Source organism: Macaca mulatta, chromosome 3, assembly GCF_049350105.2.
Source record: "Macaca mulatta isolate MMU2019108-1 chromosome 3, T2T-MMU8v2.0, whole genome shotgun sequence".
Taxonomy (NCBI): Eukaryota; Metazoa; Chordata; class Mammalia; order Primates; family Cercopithecidae; genus Macaca; species Macaca mulatta.
The window spans coordinates 105,463,564-105,488,506 of record NC_133408.1 but is presented as its reverse complement, the minus strand read 5'-3'; the positions used below and the strand labels follow the sequence as shown (position 1 = coordinate 105,488,506).

Here is a 24,943-nt window from a genome sequence, read left to right as displayed (position 1 = left end):
CTAACACAGTTCCGGTCACATAACAGGCTCTGCATGAATGAATGATGAAGACACAATAGTACAGTGGTGAGGCCATCAAATGCTTCTAAGATTGCACTTAGCAACATCGCAAGCTGCAGAATCCCTTGCCACATATGATCTGCTGTTCACCGATTCTTGCCAGGATCACAGCTGAGAAGAGGAAGATAATGGAGATGGAAGACTCAGAATGCTCAGGGTCCTGCTGGCCTTCAAACAGCAGGACTCTGAGTGTCCCAAGTCTTACCATGAGTTGCTAAAAGAGAACCAGACACATGTTTATCCCTTTGAAAGAAACGTGAACCAAGCCACTCCTCTGGACCGTTCTTCCATCCACTGGACCAACAACTCATGGTTTGAAGGATTTTTGCTTAATGGAAGTGACAAAGCAGCCAGATCAAAAGGATTTCCAGGAGCAAAGACAGAAAACATGCACAGCGTTAGACAACCTAAATGGAACTGGCTAGATATGACTCCGGTTGTGACTAAGCCATAGTGCCCCCTAAGTTGGGTGAAGAGAATGGTGCCCATCAGGCCAGAGAGAGTTGAAAGGGCCATGAGGATGCTAAGCAGGGAGTCTCCAACCTCTTGGGTGCAGGCATAGCCAGTGATGATACAGCCAGACCCCAGAACTGTCATGTAGAGGAAGACTAAGCCCAAGCCAGCTAAGAAGACCATCTGCCTGCAGTAGGCTTCCCATCCCTCATGGCACATGCAGAGAAGGTGAAAAGGAAAACCTGAGGTTGTGGTCTGTTCTTCAAGGTTAAACCTGTGTTCCTTTGGCTTTTCCAAAGTCCTGGGCTTGTAGATGAATCCATCATTGATTACCCAACAGTCCATTTCACCCAAAATAAAATCCAAACAAGCTTTAAGTCAGTGCCTGTTAATCTCCCCTCAACCCATCCCCAGTGTTATCTGCTTCTTTGTTGGACAATTCCTGTGTACACTGATGGCCTCCTACCCTAAGCACCTGTGTCTCTTTGCCTGAAGATCCCTCTCCAGCCACAGGAACATGAGGGGTGAGCTGTAAGTTGCCCTGAGAACAACTCTCAACCAAAAACAGACAAGAGTTGGTCGATAAACATCCTAGTTTCCTTGGGCCTTGGTGGGACAGTTCTGAGGTGTATCCTACACGGTTTCTCAAAAGGTCACCAAAAGGATTGAGCCCAGTGGCCATCAGCAGTAACCTATACATTAACACACCTTTTATTGGCTTTTCTCCCTTCTCTGTCTCACTTCCCATTCCCTCACCATGCTTCCTGGAATCACCTTCCAAATATTAATAGATTAATTTTCACCCCAAATCTTTGTCTCTGGGATTACTCTTGAGAGAACCCAAACTAACACACAGTCAAGCCAGGAAGATGGCACTGAAAGAAGGAGGAAGAGGAGGACACATTTTGTAGAAGACAAAATGCTACATGCTTGGAACTCAGTCATGAGCTCCAGGAAATAGTAATAGATATTTCCTTTAGTTATTTTTCTGAAGAAACAGACACTTATGTGAAAAAAGCTAAATACCTTTCAGTCTTCCAAGATAGAATAAACAACAATTATAAGCAGATTAAAAATATATAACCGCCGAGTGTGGTGACTCATGCCTGTAATCCCAGCACTTTGGGAGGCCGAGGCGGGTGGATCACAAGGTTAGGAGTTCGAGATCAGCCTGACCAACACGGTGAAACCACGTCTCTACTAAAAATACAAAAGTTACCAGGCATGGTGGCACATGCCTGTAATCCCAGCTACTCGGGAGGCTGAGGCAGGAGAATCACTTGAACCCAGGAGGCGGAGGTTGCAGTGAGCCGAGATCACGCCACTGTACTGCAGCCTGGGTGACAGAGTGAGACTCCGTCTCAAAACATATATATATATATATATATGTATGTATGTATATACGTGTATTATATATATGTATATTATATATATGTATAATATATATACACACACACACATATACACACACACCATTGTGAGGGGTATTTAGTGCAAATTAAGACAAATCCTGCAAAGGACTAGAGGAACCAAATAGAACTGTGGAGGAAGGAGAAAGGGGCAGGTGGGCCAGATCCATTCTAGACCAAGAAGTGTGGGAAGGATTAAGCTCTTAATTGCAGAAATGAATGTATTGCCAGAACAATTTTTAAAAAGATCACAATGACAACAACAATGAAAAAAAAAATAGCTAACATTGGCTTAAGTTTTACTATATGCCAGGGAGTAAAATTGGGCTTTACATAAACTATCTTATTTAATTGTCATAACATCTGTATGATATCACTTCCTTTGTGGTCCTTAATTTACAAATAGTAAGACAGAATGTGAATAAACTAACTTTGCATAGTCACACAGGTAATAGCCGCAGAGGGGAAGAATACAGCTTACTCTATCTATTCATCTATCTGCTTACATATCTATCTATTCATCCCTCATCTAAATATGTATCTCTGTTTATCTGTCTCTGCAAATACATATATTTTATTTGCGTAATGAGATCTGGTGGACTTTAACTGCAAAATAACTTGAGAGAAAAGAGAATGAATTATAAGAAGTACAGAAAAAGAAACTGAGAGCAGAAGCAATTCCTGGACTGTGCTGTACCAGGCAGATGGGCAACACAGCCAGTATGCAGTGCTGGCTCTTTCTTTGGGAGATTGAGGTCATATCTACTGGCAAAGCCCCCTTTCTTTTATTCCCACCATACTGTTTGGGAATTTCTGATTTAAAAAAAAATACTGTTGATAACAGGAATGACCAATTCATCACATTGTCTTGACCAAAGAGCAGCCCATACTCTGACACAGTTGCCTCTCTAGTATCTTTGGGGAGGATGTTCGTAAGTGAGATTGGAGGAGTAATTGCCCCCAGGACTGTGGGACAGGTTGTGCACGTTGTATACTGCACAGTCCCATGGTGGTGTCAGTCTCTCTGAATGGAGTCCCCAGACAGGGCACAACCTGTGTATAAGGCAGCCCTGCCTGCCCCACCAATAAGATCAGCCCTATGAACTGCATGACCAATGGCACAGCTGGAGCCCTCTCATTTGTCACTGTTTCTAGGCACATTTGCAGATAAAATGTTGAGATTATGATCAGATTATGATCAGAACTTTCAAGAGTTCTGGAAAGAAGAGTTCTGGAAAAAAAACACTGACATAAAGGAGAGGAAAAGAACAGGAACTCCCTCTGAGTTTGCATTACCTTGAATGTTCACAGCCTCCTGTTGCCTTTCTAGGAAGTGCCCCTCTGTGTGTTGCTGGGGTTTTATAGCCAATCGGTGAACTAGCTGATAAACCCTGGACAGAAATAGAAACTACAAGAAGTGAAACAAAGTTCCATCCAAGAATGAAACAACAACTGATCACATGAGATGTATATGTCATCACTTGACCCACAGACAGGGGAGCAAATATATTGATGATCTGGTCCTTCTGCTGGACTGTTGCATTCATCCCTGTAAGTGAGAGGAAGGAAACATTGCAACTTAGTGGGTGAGTCCTTCCTTCTGGTGAATTTAACATCATGCATTTACTAGATTTGCTAGCCATGTAATTATGGTGAAAACAAGAAAGATCCCTTTGGATTTAACTATAGATTAGCCGTAGGATTTGCAACCAGGAAAAGACCTTCAAGATCAATTCTATTGGAACTTGGACAATTAACAGATAAATAAACTGAGAAACAGAGAGACTGTGTTACTTGTAGCTAATTATTTTAACTCCCATCTCAGCACTCTTTCCCAACACAACCCATTATCTTAACAACTATAGTAGTATTAACGCCATTATTATAACCAACATGTTTGTCAGGGGAGCAAGGTGACAAGAGGAGGGTAGAGGACAGAATTAGTTGAACACTTACTCTGTGCCAGGCAATAGTTCTAAGCTTTCTACATCTATTCATCTTAATCCTCGCAACAACTCTTACAGGTCAATAGTGTTTCCTTTTTACAAGTTAGGAAACTGGGGCACAGCGAGGTGATTTTACTTGTTCAAAGTCACAGAGAGGGCACATGGCTGAGCTGAGAATCCAACCCAAGCAGTGTGACTATGAAGCTTATTAGCTTCACTATTCCATCATCATCGAAGGATATATTTACAATATTATTTTTTTAATTGTAATAAATTCTGTGCTTTATCTTTTTTTTTAAAATTTAATTAACAAAGAATAGGAAGACTTTCTTCACCCAGAGACAGAGGACACCATGTTACTTGGCTTTTATCCACATAGCTGTTTTATTTTAGGTGCTGTTATTTAAGCCAGAGTACATCCAAATAAGTGTAGTTTAAAAGAAAACATGATTATAAAGGGTTCCTAGTCTTTGCAAGGCATGATTTCTATAGACTCCTCTTTAATAGCTTCCTTTATCTTGGCCATCCATGATCACACACCTTTTCTAGCAGAGTACCACCCACACAAATAGAGAGTAGGATGAGATCTTCAGCTTTAAGTTGGCAATGTGTATATATCTCAATGTGAATGATCCAAGTTTTGCAAATGGGAGAAAAAGCAAAAATGCCAGATTCTTTCATTTAGCTCCATTATTAAAAAAAAATATTTTTTTACCTTTATTATCAATGACAATTCACAGTTACACTTGAAGATTTTTTTTTTTTTTTGAAAGTGGAAGCTTATCCCTGGCCCGAATTAAGAAATATATATATATATATATATATATTTTTAGATATAGTTTTGCTCTTGTTGCCTAGGCTGGAGTGCAATGGTGCGATCTTGGCTCACCACAACCTCTACCTCCCAGGTTCAAGCAATTCTCCTACCTCAGCCTCCCGAGTAGCTGGGATAACAGGCATGTGCCACCACACCTGGCTAATTTTGTATTCTTAGTAGAAATGGGGTTTCTGCATGTGGTCAGGCTATTCTCAAACTCCTGACCTCAGATGATCCGCCTGCCTCAGCCTCCCAAAGTGCTCGGATTACAGATGTGAGCCACCACACACGGCCTTCTTTTTTCTTTTGTAGAGACAGTGTATCCCTATGTTGCCAGGCTGGCCTTGAACTCCTGGCCTCAAGCCATCCTCCCACCTTGGCCTCCCAAAATTCCAGGATTACAGCCATGAACCACCAAGCCTGGCCAATAAATCTTTTAATTTACTTATTTTCTAGGCCTAAAATTGCCAAGGTACCTCTGTGATACATTTTGAGAGCCTTCTCTCCTAAAAATACAGTCTATATATTCTTTTTCTTTTTTTTTTTTTTTTTGAGACAGTCTTGCTCTGTTGGCCAGGCTGGAGTGCAGTGGCGCGATCTCGGCTCACTGCAACCTCCACCTCCTGAGTTCAAGCAATTCTCTTGCCTCAGCCTCCCACGTGGCTGGGACTACAGGTGCGTGCCCACGCCCCATTAATTTTTGTATTTTTAGTAGAGACAGGGTTTCACCATGTTGGCCAGGATGATCTTGATCTCCTGATCTCATGGTCTGCCCGTCTTGGCCTCCCAAAGCATTGGGATTAGAGGCGTGAGCCACCGCGCCCAGCCTATATATTCTTTAGATAATACAGTACCAATCATTTCTTAGGTGATTCCTACATGCAGATATAGTGTTAAGTGCTTTCCAGATCCTGTATCTCATAGAATCCTTCCCACAGCTGAGCTCTGTGTGTGTGTGTGTGTGTGTGTGTGTGTGTGTATGTGACTTTATTTCCCTCATTCTACAGTTGAGGAAAATCACGTAACTTGCCCTGGAGTATGCATCTAGTAAGAGGCACAGCTGGTTTTAGCTGAATTCAAACTCAAACCCAGGTCTCGTTGACTCCAAATAACATGTTCTTAAAGCCTGTTGTCAGCCTCTCTCAGAGCCCTGATTGCCTTGTCAGCTCTCTACTTCTCAGCTGATCAGAGGATCAGTACCCAGGGTGGTACCACTCACCAACCAGCCGGCCTCTGTTGTCACCCGTCAGCTCACGATCCAGTCCCTCTGAATGGTGATGGTCAGTGCCATGCCAGCCAGGTTTGCCAAGGCCACTAGGGTGGTCACCAGTGCACAGTAGGCCACCTACTGAAGGAGGGGAAAGGAAGTTTGGAACCCGAGAATAGATTTTCCCGCCCCACTGCAGTGCATACAGTTATTTATCTGACAGCTCAAGGAACATCTAAATGAACACAAAGACCTTAGAGAGAAAAAGATTCAATGTAGGTTTGGAGCCCAGTGCTATTGTGTTAATGCTAAGCATTTTCTTCCTCCCACCCCATCAGAGCCAGAGCCGACGCTAATTTGTACCTTGCAGACACAGATTCTGCTGTTCTATTGCCTTCATGTCAGTGGGATTTCAGCTCAGACTCACAAATTAGGGGAGAGGAGGACACTGAGGAAAGATTAGCCTGATCCAAAATCAGTGAGCAGGGCCACAAAGAAAACATTAACTGGTGGACATTCAGGGTGTCTGTGACACAGGGACACGGGAGACACTCACAGTGAGCCAGCCATCCCAGATTTGTTCCATCTGCCTCTTGAAGGGGAGCACAAGCATCAGGACAGCGCAACAGGTGGTGACGGAGGCGTTCTGCGTGAAGAGCGAGGCATAAGCAACTGTGAATGGAAACACCCAGCCCAATCTTTACTCTCGGTTTTAACAGGCAGCTCACAGCTATATCATCATTTAATGCAGAGCAGGCTGGGTGCGGTGGCTCACAACTGTAATCCCAGCACTTTGGGAGGCCAAGGCGGGCCGATCACTTGAGGTCAGGAGTTCCAGACAAGCCTGGCCAACATGGCGAAACCCTGTCTCTCCTAAAAATACAAAAATTAGCCAGGCGCGGTGGCACACACCTGTAATTCCAGCTACTCGTGAGGCTGAAGCACAAGAATCACTCGAACCTGGAAAGTAGAGGTTGCAGTGAGCCAAGATCGTGCCACTGCACTCCAGCCTGGGCGACAGATCGAGACCCTGTCTCAAAAAAATAAAATAGAATAAAAAAAATGCAGAGTAGTTGCATTTGACCAAATCCCTGTGCAACCAGGGTTAGCATTTCCATCGGTGATCACAGGCTTAAGAGGCAAAGAGCAGACTCTTGAACTCACTAAAGACAAAGCCTTTGCAACCAAAAGAGAAAAAAGCTGGACTTCGCAAGTGAATGAAAACATATTTGAGAGACGGATTCTCAAATATATGAAAAGCTGGATTCTAGGTAAGTCAAGAAACTTAAAATGTTCTAGTGCTACATTACATTCTTCTGGATTTAATTTGTAACCGAAGGTACCAATTTAGCCTAAAGACCAGCACACCAGATTTTCAATCAGCTAGTCTTTTCAATGGTATGGCTTCAGAGAAGCCTACATTTATATAGCCTACATTCTTATTGGACAAAGAAGCTTAAAGAGACAGTATGGCCAAAAGCTAAAAGTAGATCTACATTTAAACAAATAAGTCTCCAGATATTAATGAATAGTTTAGACAGATCACCCAGTACCAAAAAAAAAATCATTTACACAAATAAATTGCTTCTAATAAAAACAACACAAGCATATTATGCATAAGTAATGCCAAAATATTAAAAAGAAAGCATTTTTCAGGAATTTGATATTAAAAACCTATACTTAGCAAAAATCTAAAACATCTTACATGTAGAATCAGAGAATGATGACACAAAGCTGTATAACTTTGTCTAGAGTTTTTAACTTATGCTCTTTTGCTATTCAGTTCATAGCAATTTATGAATTTTATTTCACTAAATAAACCAAAAAAGCCAGTGAAGTCATAATGTACCACATAAATATGTATGTCACAGGTAAGAGTATTACCTTTATTTCTTGGTTTCTTTTCAATCCAATCACCAATTAAGACCCCAAATATTAATACATATCCAGCCACCACTAAGCCAAACACTGCTGATAAAAGCAGATTATGTCCATATAATTCTATCAGGAAGATAGACATGGCAAAGTGCCACATTTGGTCTCCCTGCAAAGTAGTAGTGCAGGCAAAGCATGTTTTCATCATTGACCTAAAAGATGGATCCAAGTTAAAATCCACAAAGATGCATTTATCCCCAGGGACATGTAATATGCAGGATTACAAGACAGAATGTAAAATTACACTTTTATGCAGTACATCTATAACTTTATTTTTATGCAATATAGTTATAAATTTTAAAAGCTAGAGAGAATATATGTTAAAATCTTAAAAGCTCCAAAGAGTCAACAAGCTAATGAAAAAATATCAGACAAACACTTGGAAGAACATGAGACCTCCAAGAACAAAGCCCACAGTGCCCTGAGGACATCTGCTGATTCTGAAGCAACAGCTGTGAAATACAACAGCAGGTTCGTTGTCCTCAGAAAGACAGACTATGGAAGTCCATGCTACCAAAGATGGGGACTAAGATAAACCAGTTCCCATTTTAAGCTGAGATCCCATGTAATTACATCTTAAATGTAAGTAAGGGTAAACCTGAAGTAAACTGATGCTCACGTGGACTTGTAGTCCAGTTCTACCTCATCCGAATGGGCAGGGAATCTCAAACCTTGAACATGGATTAAAGTGTTACAAAATGACTAGTGTCCACTATGCATCTGGTGGGAGCTAGTTAAAATTATCTCTAAAGGAAGATGCCACCATCTTAGGCTTCAAAGTATTCCTACAATAATAATAATAAAATAAAAATTTTATAAAATAATATACAAATTATTATCATTATTATGTTGAGACTGGATCTCACTCTGTCTCCCAGGCTGAGTGCAACGGTGCAATCATAGCTCACTGCAGCCTCAACTTCCCAGGCTCAAGACATCCTCCCACCTCAGCCTCCCAAGTAGCCGGGACTACAGGCACGCACCATGATGCCTAGCTAGTTTTTTTTTTTTCTTTTAATTTGTAAAGATTGGGTCTCACTATGTTGCCCAGGGTGGTCTCCTGGGCTCAAGCAATACTCCCACCTCAGCCTCCCAAAGTGTTGGGATTACAAGTGTGAGCAACCACACTCAGCCTTTATAATTATTTATTACATTTATTCCAACACATATGTTTTTATGTGCCTGCCTTTTTTTTTTTTTTTTTTTTTTTTTTAAGATGGAGTACTCTGTTGCCCAGGCTGGAGGGCAATGGCACGATCTCAGCTTGCTGCAACCTCCACCTCCTGGGTTCAAATGATTCTCCTGCCTCAGATTCCTAAATAACTGGGATTACAGGCATGTGCCACCATGCCCAGCTAATTTTTGTATTTTTAATACAGATGGGGTTGGCCAGGTGTGCTGGCTCACACCTATAGTCCCAGCACTTTGAGAGGCTGAGGCAGGCGGATCATGAGGTCAGGACACCGAGGCCATCCTGGCTAATACGGTGAAACCCGTCTCTACTAAAAATGTAAAACATTAGCCAGCTTTGTTGGCACGCACCTATAGTCCCAGCTATTCCGGAGGCTGAGGCAGGAAAATTGCTTGAGGCAGAGGTTGCAGTGAGCTGAGATAGTGCCACTGCACTCTAACCTGGGTAACAGAGCGAGACTCCATCTCAAACAAAAAAAAAGAAAAAATAGAGACGGGGTTTCACCATGTTGGCCAGGCTGGTCTTGAACTCCTGACCTCAAGTGATCCGCCCACCTTGGCCTCCCAAAGTGCTGGGATTACAGGAATGAGCCACCAGACCCAGCCATCTTCCTCTATTTGTTCTATATTTGATAATTCACACATATTTTTAAAAAATACACATTTTTGCATCTAATATTTTGAGACATCCTAATGTCCTTAATATTGCAGTTCTCTTAACCATCCAAAGACAAAACATTAATTTCATTTTGATTCCTCTCTTACCCATATTCATAAGGCACAACTTACAAAATTAAAAAACTTGGACTCATGAGGTAGATCAAAGTTGCTCCTAAAACACATGTATTTAAACCATAAGCATTGTTAAATAATAAATATATATACATATTTATTTGGAGCAAATTTTGCCAGCTAACCAGAAAGACTAAAATGCTGTTTAGCATGAATTTGCTTTTAGAGAGTACACCAGTGCTGGATAAAAATACAAGCACAAAGTTAGGGGATACTCAGGGATTTTGTTTTCTTTTGACAAAGTTGTCTTCATTCATTTGTCACTGAGGGACCGCTGGGGAAATATCCATCTCTTTCCCTTTCCTTAAGTCTAGAAATAGAGAAATAAGGCATTTCTGTCGACATATGTGCCATAAGGGAAGTAGCCCAGAATGCAATGGAAGAATATAGAAATGGCAGGAAGTTGCCCCAGGGCAAAATCTGAGGAACAAGAAGGAACTGAACTAGCAAGTGAGGATCAGGGGTGGAAACAACTCTCCAGGTTGGGAGAACAGTGGGTACAGAGGCCTGTTGAAAAAAGAAAGGATAACTGCAGACAAAATCCAGAGGTTGGGGTGTAAGGTGCAAAAGTCGGAGAGGGATAAGAAAGGGAAGGGATGAAGCAAGTCTGAAGAGAGACTCCCCTTTACCTGGGAGGAGCAGGAAGGAGCGGTGGATCACCAAAGCTGCTGTGCCCTGATATGATTTGGCTGTGTCCCCATCCGAATCTCGAATTGTATCTCCCAGAATTTCCACGTGTTGTGGTAGGGACCCAGGGGGAGGTAATTGAATCATGGAGGGGCCAGTCTTTCCCATGCTATTCTCATGGTAGTGAATAAGTCTCACAAGATCTCATGGGTTTATTAGGGGTTTCTGCTTTTGCTTCTTCCTCATTTTTCTCTTGCTGCCACCATGTAAGACGTGCCTTTCACCTCCCACCGTGATTCTGAGGCCTCCCCAGTCATGTGGAACAGTAAGTCCAATTAAACCTCTTTTTCTTCCCAGTCTCAGGTATGTCTTTATTAGCAGTGTGAAAACGGACTAATACAGCCTTGTGTGGATTCCCAGCTGCAGGGGGCCTCCTCTCCAACCTTTCAACACACCCACCCCGCACCTTCCCCACAGAGCTGGGGGCCAGGGCCTGTCTCAGCTACTCGCCAGGACTCCTTTCCTGCTTCCTCTTGCCCATCCGGACCATCACTCCTTATTTTCACCTTTCTGATGCCCATCAGAATGGGGGTCAGAAATGCGGTTCTGATTTAGATCTTTAGTGCCACAGGAAACGCAGTCATCAGTGCAGAGTGAGTGTGGCAAAGTTTTCAGGAGAGAAGAGAAGTCATTTAGGAGAGTGGATCAGACCCCCATCTGGCCAGGCACTGGCATCCCAGTCTTCCTGGTTATGCCCTACAATCTCACATGTGTCTTCCTGGTTTTAGAGAGCCCTGTTGAAAGCCCTCTTTATGGCACTCACTACCTTCTACCCTACCTCATCGCTACATCCTCTATGGAGGCTACCACTGATTCAGATCCATGATTGCAATCCTCATTGGAATAGCCCTACTATAGTGGCAGGGATTCCATGTCTGCTCCTTCCTTCCTTCCTCCCCTCGTCCCTTCCTTCCTCCCCTCCTCCTTTCCTTTCTTTCTTTCCCCTTCTTTTTTCCTTCCTTCCCTCTTCCTTCCTCCCATCCTTCCTTCCTACCTGCCCTCTTGTATGTATTCATGTATTCAGGTATTTTGCCAGGCACTGGGGATAAAGTGGTAAGAAAGTTGGAGAGGGTTCTTACACTTACAGCCCAGGGATAACAGACAATAGACCATGAAATACAACCCAGTGTGATGAGTTTCAACTTAGACAGGGTGAGGTGCCACCCCATCACCCCAGAAGCTAGTCATGGAGAAACCATGGCAGGTCACTCAAAAGGCCCTCTGGAACCTGAAGGTTGGCATATGGCACTGAGGAAGGACATCAACACTGGACACGTCAACCGCTGACACAGGAGCATTACCTAGCCACCCACCCCAACACTGAAACAAGTGCCTGGGGTCATTCACACCCGCAGAGGTCACCAACACTGTGGCCTCTCCCCAGGTGCACCCTGTGTGCTTCAGCACTTCAGCCATCCCTGAGGCATCAGGGTTTTGCTCTCACTCCACATCCCAGCACTGGACAAATCCTCCAGTGACAGAAACTGCATTAAAGTGCTGGAACCACAGTCTGTTCAAGCCAACGCCACTGGCCCATCGCTGGTGGAAAGAGCTTCTTGGGAGCTAGCCTGCCACATCAGGAATTCTCTGGAATGTGTCAGGATCTTCCATCTCACCCAGCCTTGGGAGAGGGTCTGGCCAGGAGAAGATCTCCCCTCACTGACTAGTCTCCCTTCAAAGTCTCAGCACCAAGTTGGTCTTTGGGCTGGGCTGCCATTGGACAGCATTTCTCTTGTCCATTGACATTCCCACTTCCCTAAAATACCTCTCTTCTCTCCTAAAAACTTTCCCACACTCACTCTGCACTGATGACTGTGTTTCCTGTATCACTAACGATCTAAAAACTATGGGAGAGGACTTCCTTGAGTTCTCATCCCCACACCTGCTCCTCTGCCTGCACCCAGGCCCTGGGCTCTGCCTCCCCTCCTGTCTCCAGGCTCCTGGCACATGCCGGTTCCTCCCCATATCTCTCTTCCCTCCAGTCTTTCTTCTCCTCTGCTCGTGTGTCCTCAAACTTTCTCTTTACTAGGTCTTACAAACAAGTTATTAATCCAAGCATCTCTTCAAAAAACAGCAACAAGGCTTTCGGCTTTCAGCTGGGAGGAGGCCAAGGTGCAACTTTCTTCAGTCATCCTGAATCTAGCCGCCTCTGCCATGCTGCCAAAGTTTTACCCCAACGAGATCAAAGTCATATACCTGAGGTGCACCGGGGGTGAAGTGGGTGCCACGTCTGTGTTGGCCCCCAAGATCGGCCCCCCTGGGTCTGTTTCCAAAAAAGGTTGGTGATAACATTGCTAAAGCAACCAGTGACTGAAAGGATCTGAGGATTACAGTGAAACTGACCATTCAGAACAGACAGGCCCAGATTGAGGTGGTGCCTTCTGCCTCTGCCCTGATCATCAAAGCCCTCAAGGAACCGCCAAGAGACAGAAACAGAAAAATATTAAACACAGTGGAAATGTCACTTTTGATGAGATCGTCAACATTGCTCGACACATGTGGCACTGATCTTTAGCCAGAGAACTCTCTGGAATCATTAAAGAGATACTGGGGACTCTCGAGTCTGTGGGCTGCAATGTTGATGGCCGCCACCCTCATGACATCATAGGTGACATCAACGGTGGTGCTGTGGAATGCCCAACTAGTTAAGACGCACAATGGAAAATATTTCAATGAGGATCATTTGAAAAACAAAAAAAACAAAAACAGCAACAACAACTTTCTCTTGGTCTTGCTGTTCTTCTCTTGGCTACTACACCAGCTCTCTACTCACCTTTATATCTTGAAAGGATCATTTGTTCTTGCTTCAATTCTCCCTTGAACCCACTGTGAACAACTTTCACCCCCATCTCTCAACATATCTACTCCTCACAAGGTCTTCAATTACCCACCACGGGGTTCAATCCAGCTGTCAGTTCTGAGTGCTCATGTCTGCATGGGACACCTTGCTCCCTTCCTCCTTTGTGAACCCTGCCTCACTAGGCTTCATGCACCCCCTTCTCCTGGCTTTTCTAACACTGGCTGCTCCTTCTATTGCCTCCTTTACCAACCTCCTATCTGGTCTTGGACCCCCTCCTCTCCCCTCTCCTCCCCTTCCCTTTCTGGATAGCATCTCACTCTGGTTGCTGAGGCTGAGGTACAGTGGTGCAATCTCAGCTCACTGCAGCCTTGAGCTCCCGGGCTCAGGTGATTCTCCCACCTCAACCTCCTGAGTAGCTGGGATTACAGGCACGCACTGCCATGTCTGGCTATTTTTTTATTTTTATTTTTATTTTTAGTAGAGACAGGGTTTCACCATGTTGCCCAGGTTGGTCTCAAGCTCCTGGACTCAAGCAATCCACCTGCCTCGGCCTCCCGGAGTGCTGGGATTACAGGCATGAGCCCAACCACATCTTCTATTTTCTATTTAAACCCACTCCTTTAAGGATATCACCAGCCTCATGATTTAAAATACCACAAGGCTGACAGGTCCCAAATTTCTAAGTCCAGCAACCACCACTTGCTGAACATCCATGGGATGCTGAGCAGGCATATCACATTTAACATGTCCAAAAAGGAACTCCTGATCTTATTCTATTCAAACTGGTTCCACCCCCAGTCTTCCCCATCTTAGTGAGTGAAAACTCCATCCTTCCTATTGCTCAGACCAGAAAACCTTCGTCTGTTCTCTCTTTTAAACCCTACACCCCAGACAGGCATCATGTTGCCTGAGCCTTCAAAAGAATAACCTGAATCTGATTACTTCTCACCACCACCACCACTGCTACCAGCCTAGACACCGTCACCTCTTTCCAGGGTTATTGCAATATCCCCTCACTTATCCCCTACCTCTGCCTTGGCCCACTTTAAATCTATCCTCATCATAGCAGCCAGAGGGGTTCTATTAAAATCTAAGTCAGATCATGAAACTCCTCTGCACAAAACCTCTAATGGTTCTCATCTCACTTAGGGTAGAATACAAAGTCCTTACAAAGGCCCACAAGGGCCTCAGGATCTGTTCCCTCCATTCACTTCTCTGACCTCCTCTTTTACTACTCTACCCCATCCACTATGCTCCAGCCACATGGACTTCACTCCCATCTCCTGAACCTCTGCATTTGCCATTCCCTCTGTCTGGAATACTCTTCCTCTAGACAGGCTCATGAGTCAGCCCATCAGCCCATCAACCCCATCAACTCCATTGGGTCTTTATTTAAAAGTTATATTGCAGTAGGACCTTCACTACCCACCCCACCTAAATATTGCACCCTTTGTAAAAGCACTGACCAACAGAACTTTCTGCATGAAGAAACTTTATCTTCACTGTCCAATAGGATGGCCACTATGAGGCTTTTGAGCACTGGAAATGTGGCTTGTATCACATGGAAGCAGAATTTTTAACTTTAATTTAAATATCATCAGCCACACAAGGCTAGTGGCTACTGTGTTGTAAGCACAGTATCTTTACACTCCTTTATCTCCTTTTGCTGCTTTCTGTTTCTGCTTACTATTTACCACTAACATACTACATAATTTACTTATAATTTATGTGTAGATCTTGTTTATAATTTGTTTTCCTCATTAGAATGTAAGTGGAAAAAACAAGTTATAACTGCAAGGAGAATGAGAGGCAGGGATCTTTGTTTGTTTTGTTCACTACTATATTCCTGGTACCTAGAACAGTTTCTGGCACATAGTACACACTAAACAAAATCTTTGTTAAGTGAAGGAAATGCAGTAGGAAACTCTACAAATTGCACCCAGGTGTTGCTCTGCTCTCTGTCTATGTCTACTCTCTGCTAATTTGCCAGACGTTGATCTAACTTTCATCTCCTGACCTGGATGTTCATACGTACCTCTGGCCCTTCTCCTTCTGAATGGTTTCTTCCTTCCAAAACCAGTATCTAGTTTCCCAATGGTGTACCCACTACCTTCACCTCAACCCACCAGTCTATAGCCTCTTGGTCCTTTCTGCCAGCTTTGGCTCTGTTGAGCTTCTCTTCAACTAGGCTTACCTGAGACAACAAATGACCAAGAGCCATGGGGTAGCCCAAGAGTGCTGTCAGCCTATACTTCTCTTTGCTAAGACTCCAGAAAACAACACAGCACTTCACAGCATCTGTTGGCAGTGAACCAGAGTTAGCAGGTGGACCTCAGTCATCCACACCACATGCTAAATCATCACCAAATGGCCTGAAGGTGAGGGACTTCTGCACACTCAGAGACCTTCTGGGCATAGGTCATGCCTTCTATGCCTTTCCAGGACACATGACTGTGGCCCCCAGTGATGGTTAGGTGGCTATTACTGAACTAAGACTCTATAATGAGTGTCTTGCTTCCTTTCTAAAAGAAACCCTACCCTTGGGCCAAGGGATAGGGAAGGGAACAGAAGGGAATTCTAGTTGTGACTGTTCTTTGTTTTAACCAATAAATGGGTTTCCATTTTAAGAGCCCAGATGTCAAGAGTATCTTATTATAGTGGCCTCACACAGGCTGGGAATGAAGTAGAAATTAGAATGGTTGTTGAAAACTTTCCGTTTTCTTCTTCTTTATTAAGTCTGATGACTCAGACTTGATCTAGGGCTTTTTGTAACAGCTGGGCATATCCTCTTACATAAATGAGAGAAGATGTAACCACCTATTATAATGCCTTGCATATAAGGGACACTCAACAAATGGTAGCTAATAATATGATGAGTAGAAAGATATATTGGGTTCTGCCTCACAATGTCTATCACAATGAAAACAATTGTTGGAAGCAAACTGTATATTGAAATGTATTACCAAAATCAAAAGTTAAGCAAAAAATAGCTTCCACGGATGGCTAAAAACTTTCTATTTTTACTGAGCTAAAGAAAAACAAGAAACCTAAAAGCTCCTTTCGGGCACCATTTATCTTTCTGTTAAACATCAATCTGATGTCATGTGGAAGGAGTTTTAGTTTCATTTAAAAATCATTTCTGTTATCTAGTGAAACAGAACAATTTCCCTTCCAGAGAAAAAGGGTATTTATTTAGCCAATGACAAACAGCTGCCATTTTCTCCTTTTTTTTTTTTTTTTTTTTTTGTTAACAGAACACCACTTTTGTTCAGGGTGACAGTGCACCTGTAACCCAAGGGGATGAATCACAGTAGATATAAATTCCATATGGTGATTTCCTTCCCTAGACTCCCCTGTAGCTAGGATTGGCATAGGACCATTCTGGCCACTGAGGTATAAGTAGAAGTCTCCTGGGGCCTTCAGGGAACGACTCTGCTTTCTGATAAATGGTGCAAGTGCAAGAGGAGAGTTTGCTTTTGCTCTTCCCCACCCACATCCTGTCTGTGAGTGTGACAGTGCCTACAGCTGCGGCAGCTGTCATGCAATCATGAATTGGCAGTGTCAGAAGCCAATCTGCTGAAAATGACAAGACAGATGGATAGATCAATATAGGGTCTCAATGGCATCACTGAGTGGCTGCACCAGCACTAAATGGACAACTGATGCAATTCTTGTTTAGCCAAGGTTGAAGGTTCTTAAAATTGAAACCTTTGTCAGTTGAGTTTTATTTGTAGCCAGAAGCAATTCCAACTGATTCACAGACCTTTAATTACTAGCTCAATGACTACCCATACACCCAGTATCTAAATTCAACAACTTCTAATATTTACCACATTTGCTTTTTTCTCTGTGTGTGTAAGTTTTCAATATATGTGGAAGATAAACTGTAGACATAACACTTTAGCCCTTCAGCACGTATCTCCTAAAAAGAAGAACATTTTCCTTCATAATGACAATTCTATTATCCCTCCTAAGAATATTAATGATTCTCTGATATCATCTGAGCACTAGTCCATATTCAGTTTCCTTTATCACAAAATGTATTTAACACAAAAATGTGTTTTTGTGGTTGGATAAAATTTTCATATAAATGTTCATACAAATGGGACTTGGGATTTTGTTTTACTTTTTCTTTTCATTTTTTAAAAAAAAATTCATTAATTAATTTTTATTTTATTTTTTGAGATGGAGGCTCGCTCTGTTGCCAGGCTGGAATGCAGTGGTGCCATTTTGGCTCACTACAACCTCTGCCTTCCGGGTTCAAGCGATTCTCCTGCCTCAGCCTCCCAAGTAGCTGGAGCTACAGGCGTGCACCACCACACCCAGCTAATTTTTGTATTTTTAGTAAAGATGGGGTTTCACCATATTGGCCAGGATGGTCTCGATCTCTTGATGTTGTGATCCGCCCACCTCGGCCTCCCAAAGTGCTGGGATTACAGACATGAACCTTAATTTAGCTTAATTTATTTTTGTTTATTTATTTTTTGAGATGGAGTCTTGCTGTGTCATCCAAACTGAAGTGCAATGTGCATAATCTCGGCTCACTGCAACCTCTGCCTCCTGAGTTCAAGCGATTCTCCTGCCTCAGCCTCCTGAGTAGCTGGGATTGCAGGTGCCCGCCACCATGCCCAGCTAATTTTGTATTTTTAGTAGAGACAGGGTTTCACCATGTTGACCAGTCTAGTCTTGAACTCCTGACCTCAAGTGATCCACCTGCCTTGGCCTCCCAAAGTGCTAGGATTACAGGGGTGAGCCACCACTACTGGCCTTCTTCTCCTTTTAATAAAAAAGAAACATTCTCCACTCTCTCTGCCTGTGGCTACAAAGTTTCACTTTCTAGCCCATGCTGGCTCTGGGCCCATAGTGCCTCTGGGAAAATTGAAATAAAGTTTTGGAGTTAAGACTAACAAATCCAGCCAGGCACAATTTAAAGTTAATTGCTGATTAAAGTTAAATGCATAAAGCTGATTTACTTTGGAAGGCCCAGGCAGGTGGATCACTTGAGGTCAGGAGTTTGAGGCCAGCCTGGTCAACATAGTGAAACCCCATCTCTACTGAAAATACAAATTAGCCGGGCGTGGTGGCGTGCACCTGTAGTCCCATATTCAGGAGGGTGGGGCAGGAGAATCACTTGAACCCCGGAAGTGGAGGTTGCAGTGAGCCGAGAACACATCACTGCACTCCAGCCTGAGTGACAGAGTGAGACTCTGTCTCAAGAAAAAAAAAAAAAGACTAACAAGTCACCTAAAAGCCTCATCCACGTATCTTCCAAAAGTGTTGTAAGACTTCCCATTTTTTTTTTTTTGTCTTTTTTTTGTTTTTTTTTTTGAGACGGAGTCTCGCTCTGTCGCCCAGGCTGGAGTGCAGTGGCCGGATCTCAGCTTACTGCAAGCTCCGCCTCCCGGGTTCACGCCATTCTCCTGCCTCAGCCTCCCGAGTAGCTGGGACTACAGGTGCCCGCCACCTCGCCCGGCTAGTTTTTTGTATTTTTTAGTAGAGACGGGGTTTCACTGTGTTAGCCAGGATGGTCTCGATCTCCTGACCTCGTGATCCGCCCGTCTCGGCCTCCCAAAGTGCTGGGATTACAGGCTTGAGCCACCGCGCCCGGCAAGACTTCCCATTTTTAAATTTACTTGGGATTGAGCGCCTGATGTACTAATATTCTTCTCAATTAGACAGTGAGCAAAGGACTGTGAACATTTAATGTGGAGTAAGGCGCCCTCTCTGTGAGGCAGGCTTCTTGACTAGGGGTCCTACCTGTATTCCACCTCCCAGAACAGCTCTACACATCACACTCCACAATTCACAAGTAACCGTGGGAGAAGATAAACAAGAGATGACATTTTTATCCACAGTTCTGGTAATTTCAATACCAATTGTGTATATGAAATAGTCAACACTTTTTATAACTGTAAGAAAAATTAGGATGCACCCACACTCAGCAGAGATGGAAAAGCAAAGTTAATTGTGTTGTGACATTTAAATTAATGAAATCCATTAAGATTTTTCTAGAACATTGCTACATAAAAGGACAAATGCTTTGTTAATTTTGCTTATTTTGTTTAACCTCCCATCCTAATTAAGACCACTATGCTCAGAGGAAGCATGCAATTTTAGGGTGACATGAATGAAGCCATAGTACCCCAGGAGAGGCCATGTGCCCCCTTTCTCAAGTAGAGCTTATTAAAGTTAGGTCTAACCGGAGGCTTACCTAAAGCACTCTTCTCTCTCTTCATTCATCTGCTGCCTGTGGCTTTAGTCTGTTTCTCCTCATTTCCAGAATTTTCAGGGTCATTTAGTTCTCCCACCATTACTACATGCTAGAAGAAAAACGTTTCAAATAATGAAAAATGCATTCAAAACTATTACATGGTCCTAAACTGGAAGAAGTCAATGTGCTTTAACTTAATTCCAACTGGATCCCTCTAAAACCATTTATATTTCACTTATTTCAACTGTAGAAAGTTAATTGTATAATCTATTATAAGAGCTTTATTGCACATGAATAAAGTCATAACAATTGTCATCGACATAGAGGCCTATTATTAATGCTCAAAACCAATTATTTTGGGGGAAATATTCAACCAGCTATAATCAGAGACTCACAGATTAATCACACACACAAAAAGGTTAAAGATAGGTTTTAACTAAATTATCTGTGTTGTCATTCTACCAGGAACAATGATGTAAGTAACTTGTCCTTTAATTTCTTTTTTACTTTTTTTTTCTTTTTTATGGAGACAGGGTCGCGCTATGTTTCCCGGGCCAGGGAGGATCGAACTCCTGGCCTCAAGCAATCCTCCCTCCTCAGTTTCCCAAAGTGCTGGGATTACAGGTGTAAGCCATATCACCCGTCCCAGTTTGTCCTTCTTTAACATGTTAGTCTCTCAACTCTAATTTCTCAACAGGGTAAATTGATTATGTTTGGCAACTTATAACTAATGCAAGTTATAAATAAAAGCTTCATTACATTTTCACTAATATATATCCCTAAGAAGCAAATGCTTCCTCCTGCTAATGACTATTTGAATTCTAAATATAGTTCAAATAAGGAATTCTAAACGTTTAAGTTTGCTTACCGAACATAAACAGCAGTAGAGTTTTTGTCTTTCACTGGACTCCCAGAGGTCAGAGAGAAAGATGAGTTATAAAGCAGCGTAGCCACAGCTCTGCACCACACGCAGGTGTTGCTACCATGGAGCACTTTGAGTGGAACGTGCTGGAGGTGCAAACGTTTCCTGTGGGTTGTCAAAAGAGAGGCCAGCGGTTTCTGCCACCCGTGACCGCCCAGCACAGTATGCTCTGGCAGGGGCCATTCTTAGCCCAGAAGTCGCTGCACTGAGAGAAGGGCACACAGGGTGCAGCCAGTTCTGGGGGCTTGGACATGTCCAAAACATCCTTGTCTTATAAAAACCTAGGACACATACAGGAACATTCATTAATATTCTCAAAGAAGAATGTTTTATTTTGCACTTGGAAATATGTCAGAAATCACTTGGAGGCAGATAAGAGCTGGCCCTCTGCAGAGGTAAGTGGCTAACATACGCTAGATCTCCATGCTTAGAGGCTGCCCCTTTGGTACCCATAGTTCTCCAGGCCTTCCCAGGGCAACACTGTCCAGCACCTCTCTCTCTTTTCCTCCTGTCTTCCTTCAAAAGTTTGACTCTCATGTGTGGTGCCCCAATCCCTAGGCCACCAGTGCCAGCCAGTCCCTAAACAGATAAATCCTACTAAAAGTTAATCCCAAGCACAAGCTTTGGGCTGGTCCTCCTGGATTGATTGGCTTATTTTCTTCTCTCTCTCTTTTTCTCTTTCTTCTTCCTTTCTTCTTTCTTTCTTTCCTTTCTTTTTCTTTCTTTCTTTCTTTCTTTCTTTTTCTTCTTTCTTTCTCTCTTTCTTTCTCTTTCTCTCTTTCTCTCTTTCTCTCTCTCTTTCTTTCTTTTTTTGAAATGGAGTCTCCTTCTGTCACCCAGTCTGGAGTGCAGCAGCACAATCTTGGCTCACTGCAACTTCTGCCTCCCAGGTTCAAGCAATTCTCCTGCCTCAGTCTCCCAAGTAGCTGGGATTACAGGTGCCCGCCACTGCTTCTGGCTAATTTTTGTATTTTTAGAAGAGATGGGGTTTCACCATGTTGGCCATGGTTGGCCAGGCTGGTCTCAAACTTCTGACCTCAGGTGATCCGCATGCCTCGGCCTCCCAAAGTGCTGGGATTACAGGTGTGAGCCACCGCTCCTGGCCTGATTGGCCTTTCCTCCAAGAGCCATGCCAACCCAGCCAAAAAGATTCCATTTTTAATGAGAATTTCAGGAACCAGTATTTTCTTTTGGGTGAAGGGGAGAGGAATTGGGGATAGTTTTCCAGGTCTCTGGCTCATCACATAATAGATACCACTTAGTGGCAACTGTGGCCCAACAAAAACATTTTTGCTGTCCCAAGAACTTAGAGCATTGAGAAAGGACCCTCAGGGCACTGATTCCCTTCAGTGATGACCTAAAATATTTCTCCCAGATGGGTTCAGGTTGCTGAGACAGCCTCCACAGTTAGTCCATACATCTTGTTTGCAGTTAATGGCAAAGCTAAGAAATCTAAGATAACAAGGCTTTTACTTTATAAATGTGCAGCCTAAGAAATCAATCCGAAAATATGTAATGAAAGCATTCCATTTGACACATTCTAGATATATTATCTACATTTTGCTACAAATGCTTTGGCCTAAAATAAATGGCTTTGTTTGCAGAAATGCGTACCAGACATTTATCAAAACTCCTCACCCGTTGGAAAGTGCTGTAGTCGTGGTAACTGGAGGGCTTAGCAGCACCCGAGTCCTGCAGGCTGGCAAGGCTCCTCTTGCTATTCCACCACCGCATCTCGGGGCAGGCACGGGGCGGACACAGCCAGGCACTTGAGAAACTCACTCCCCATTTCCTGTATTTACCAGGTCCTGAGCTAGGGGGTTAAGAGGAAAGAGGACATGTCCCAGCTTCACCTTTGATGTACACATGTGGAAAAAAGAAGCAGGTGGAGTTACTCTTTCCAAAAGGAAATATTCAAAAAGTGCATGGAAATATTAATGCAACTTTGAAACGACAAGTGGTTTCTCTAGGCAGGATTCAGCAGAACTCGAGTCAGTACATTGCTCTAGGCAAAAACTTGACAGTACTGGGGCATGAGAGAAGAATTTTAAAGTGCTTCATCCAATGCAAATTTTCCCAATTAAAGCTATACTTTTTACATATCTGTACATAATAGATATAGAATAGACATGTTATAGATATATACACACACATAGGCATACATATATAATGTATACATAAGTATGTATATACATATTTAAACAAAGATTTCTATGATCTAATTCAAACTTTCAGTGTTGAATCAGAGAGGCCTCGCTTATTATTAAAGAAATAATAAGGCCAGGTGTGGTGGCTCACGCCTGTAATTTCAGCACTTTGGGAGGCTGAGGCGGGCAGATTGCTTGAGGTCAGGAGTTCGAGACCAGCCTGGCCAACATGATGAAACCCTGTCTCTACTAAAAACACAAAAAAAGTAGCCAAGCATGGCAGCACGTGCCTGTAATCCCAGCTACTCAGGAGGTTGAGACAGGAGAATTGCTTGAACCTGGGAGGTGGAGGTTGCAGCGAGCTGAGATTGCCCCATTTCACTCCAGCCTGGGCGACAGAGTGCGACTCCATCTCAAAAAAGTAAAAAGAAGAAAGAAAGAAAGAGAGAGAGAGAGAAAGAAAGAAAATAACAGCTTCCTGAAAAGTACCTTTCTCTAACATAAAATGCAAAAATCATTTCAAAACTTACCACTTTATGCTGTCCACACCTTTAAGGGCCCAAACTGACATATCCAAAGTAAATAGTAACCCAAGAAAAAAGGGATTATTCCCTGGCTCCAGGCAGATCAGCCCTTATCTCCTTCAAAGAAAGTTTCTTGCTGTTTTTATTGACTGTTGTTTTAAATAAAATGAACAGGTAATTGAGCAATTGTTGCTGAGCTTGTACATAATAGTAGATGGGTTTTTACTCTCCAAATAAGAATATTTTCCCCTCACTGTACACTGCGTGATAGAATTATGCACTCGACTTAGTGACCCAGGGGCATTTGAATCCATAGGTAAAAAGACTCAAAGGAACTCGAAGAGAAAGCAATGGGGAAGCAGATTAGACAGAAGGTCTATCTGGAGGCAGCATTTTCTGCTGTGGATGAAATCATGTTTTCTAGCATGATACACTCCTCCTACAGACACCGGTCAGCATTTCTCCAGGCTCAAGAAGTGCCAATGCCTGTGTCCCACCACAGACTCTGGAGTGAAACTGCCTGGTTCAGATCCCAGCAGCCCTGTGGCCAAGGTCAGGTTCATTGATATATTTAAGCCTCAGATTTTCATCTCTAAAATGGGAATAATAATAGTACTTACCTCTCAGAGTGGTTATGAAGACTAAAAGAGAATGCATGAAGGTGCTTAGGAGAGTGCCTGGGGTAGAGTTAGAGCTCAAAAGAGCATAGCTATTGTCATTTATTATTAGTAGCATTTACATATTCAATTATTATTATTGTCATTATTATTATATTCAAGGTGTGAAATGGAAATCAATGTGAAGAAGTGGGCAATAAACACTTTTTGGGAAGATAACCTCACAAACATACTCTCTCCTCTCCCTGTGGTAGAACATGAACCCTAAAGTTTTGGGATGAATCTAGACTATCCATTGGAATTAAGGTAAAAGGTTGAGTCCCCCAGAGCATGATCCATAGTGTTAGGAACAAAGCCATCAGAGTGACATAGAACACAACGATAAATACAGTTTTACTCTTTTATTTTTGTTTAATTTTATTTTAGAGACAAGACCTGGCTCTGTCATCCAGGCTGGAGTGTAGTGGCATGATCATAGCCAGTGAGCAATACAACAGTACAACCTCGAATTCCTGGACTCAAGCAATCCTCCTGCCTCTCAGCCTCCTTACTAGCTGGGACTACAGGCATGTGCCAACACACTCAATTAAACTTTTTTTTTTTTTTTTTTTTTTTTTTTTTAACAGATGGCATCCCACTATGTGGACCAAACTGGTCTCAAACTCCTGGCCTCAAGTTATCCTTCTACCTCAGCCTCCGAAAGTGCGGAGATTATAGGCATGACCCACCATGCCCGGCCAGTTTTACCCTTTTAAATTAGTTCTTAAACAATTCATGCATAGATAGATCCTCCTTATAAAAATCCAGACAATTGCAGGTAAGGACAAATTGACCTTTGACCACCATCCTTGATCCTAGAGCCCTCTTCAGAGGGAAGCACTGCTGTCAGAGTGGAATCCATCCTTCCACACCTTGTCCATGGAAAAGTTTACACTGTTCATTTTGGTTCACATAAATGGACTCATACCCTATGCATTATTTTGCAACTGCTTTTTTCATTCAATAATGTCTGGAGCTATTTCCATGTTAGTATTCATTTTTTTTTTAAATGGTGCCTATTCCCAGTAACCACAATGGATTGCTTCAATAGGCCTGATGAATGTCTCTCCCTTGCTGCTTCTGTCTATTGCAGAAGTCATTGCTTTGTGGGGGAAATGGCTTACTCGCCTGAGACACTAGACATTTGTTCTTTCGCTCTAGCAATTCTAACTAGAAGTGAGATCTT

At 43.0% G+C, this 24,943-nt stretch overlaps 1 long non-coding RNA gene and 1 pseudogene across 1 annotated transcript; one reads left to right on the top strand and one right to left on the bottom strand.

Moving 5' to 3' along the window:
* Positions 1-25: 25 nt before the first annotated feature.
* On the bottom strand, positions 26-24,315 carry LOC144339884 (uncharacterized). The gene is made up of 5 exons (XR_013415431.1): positions 20,377-24,315; positions 19,509-19,617; positions 6,449-6,564; positions 5,905-6,033; positions 26-3,471 (listed from the first exon to the last, which is right to left on the bottom strand). It is a non-coding gene; the product is annotated as an uncharacterized LOC144339884 (long non-coding RNA).
* On the top strand, positions 9,976-14,218 carry LOC710977 (large ribosomal subunit protein uL11 pseudogene; annotated as a pseudogene).
* Positions 24,316-24,943: the final 628 nt, after the last annotated feature.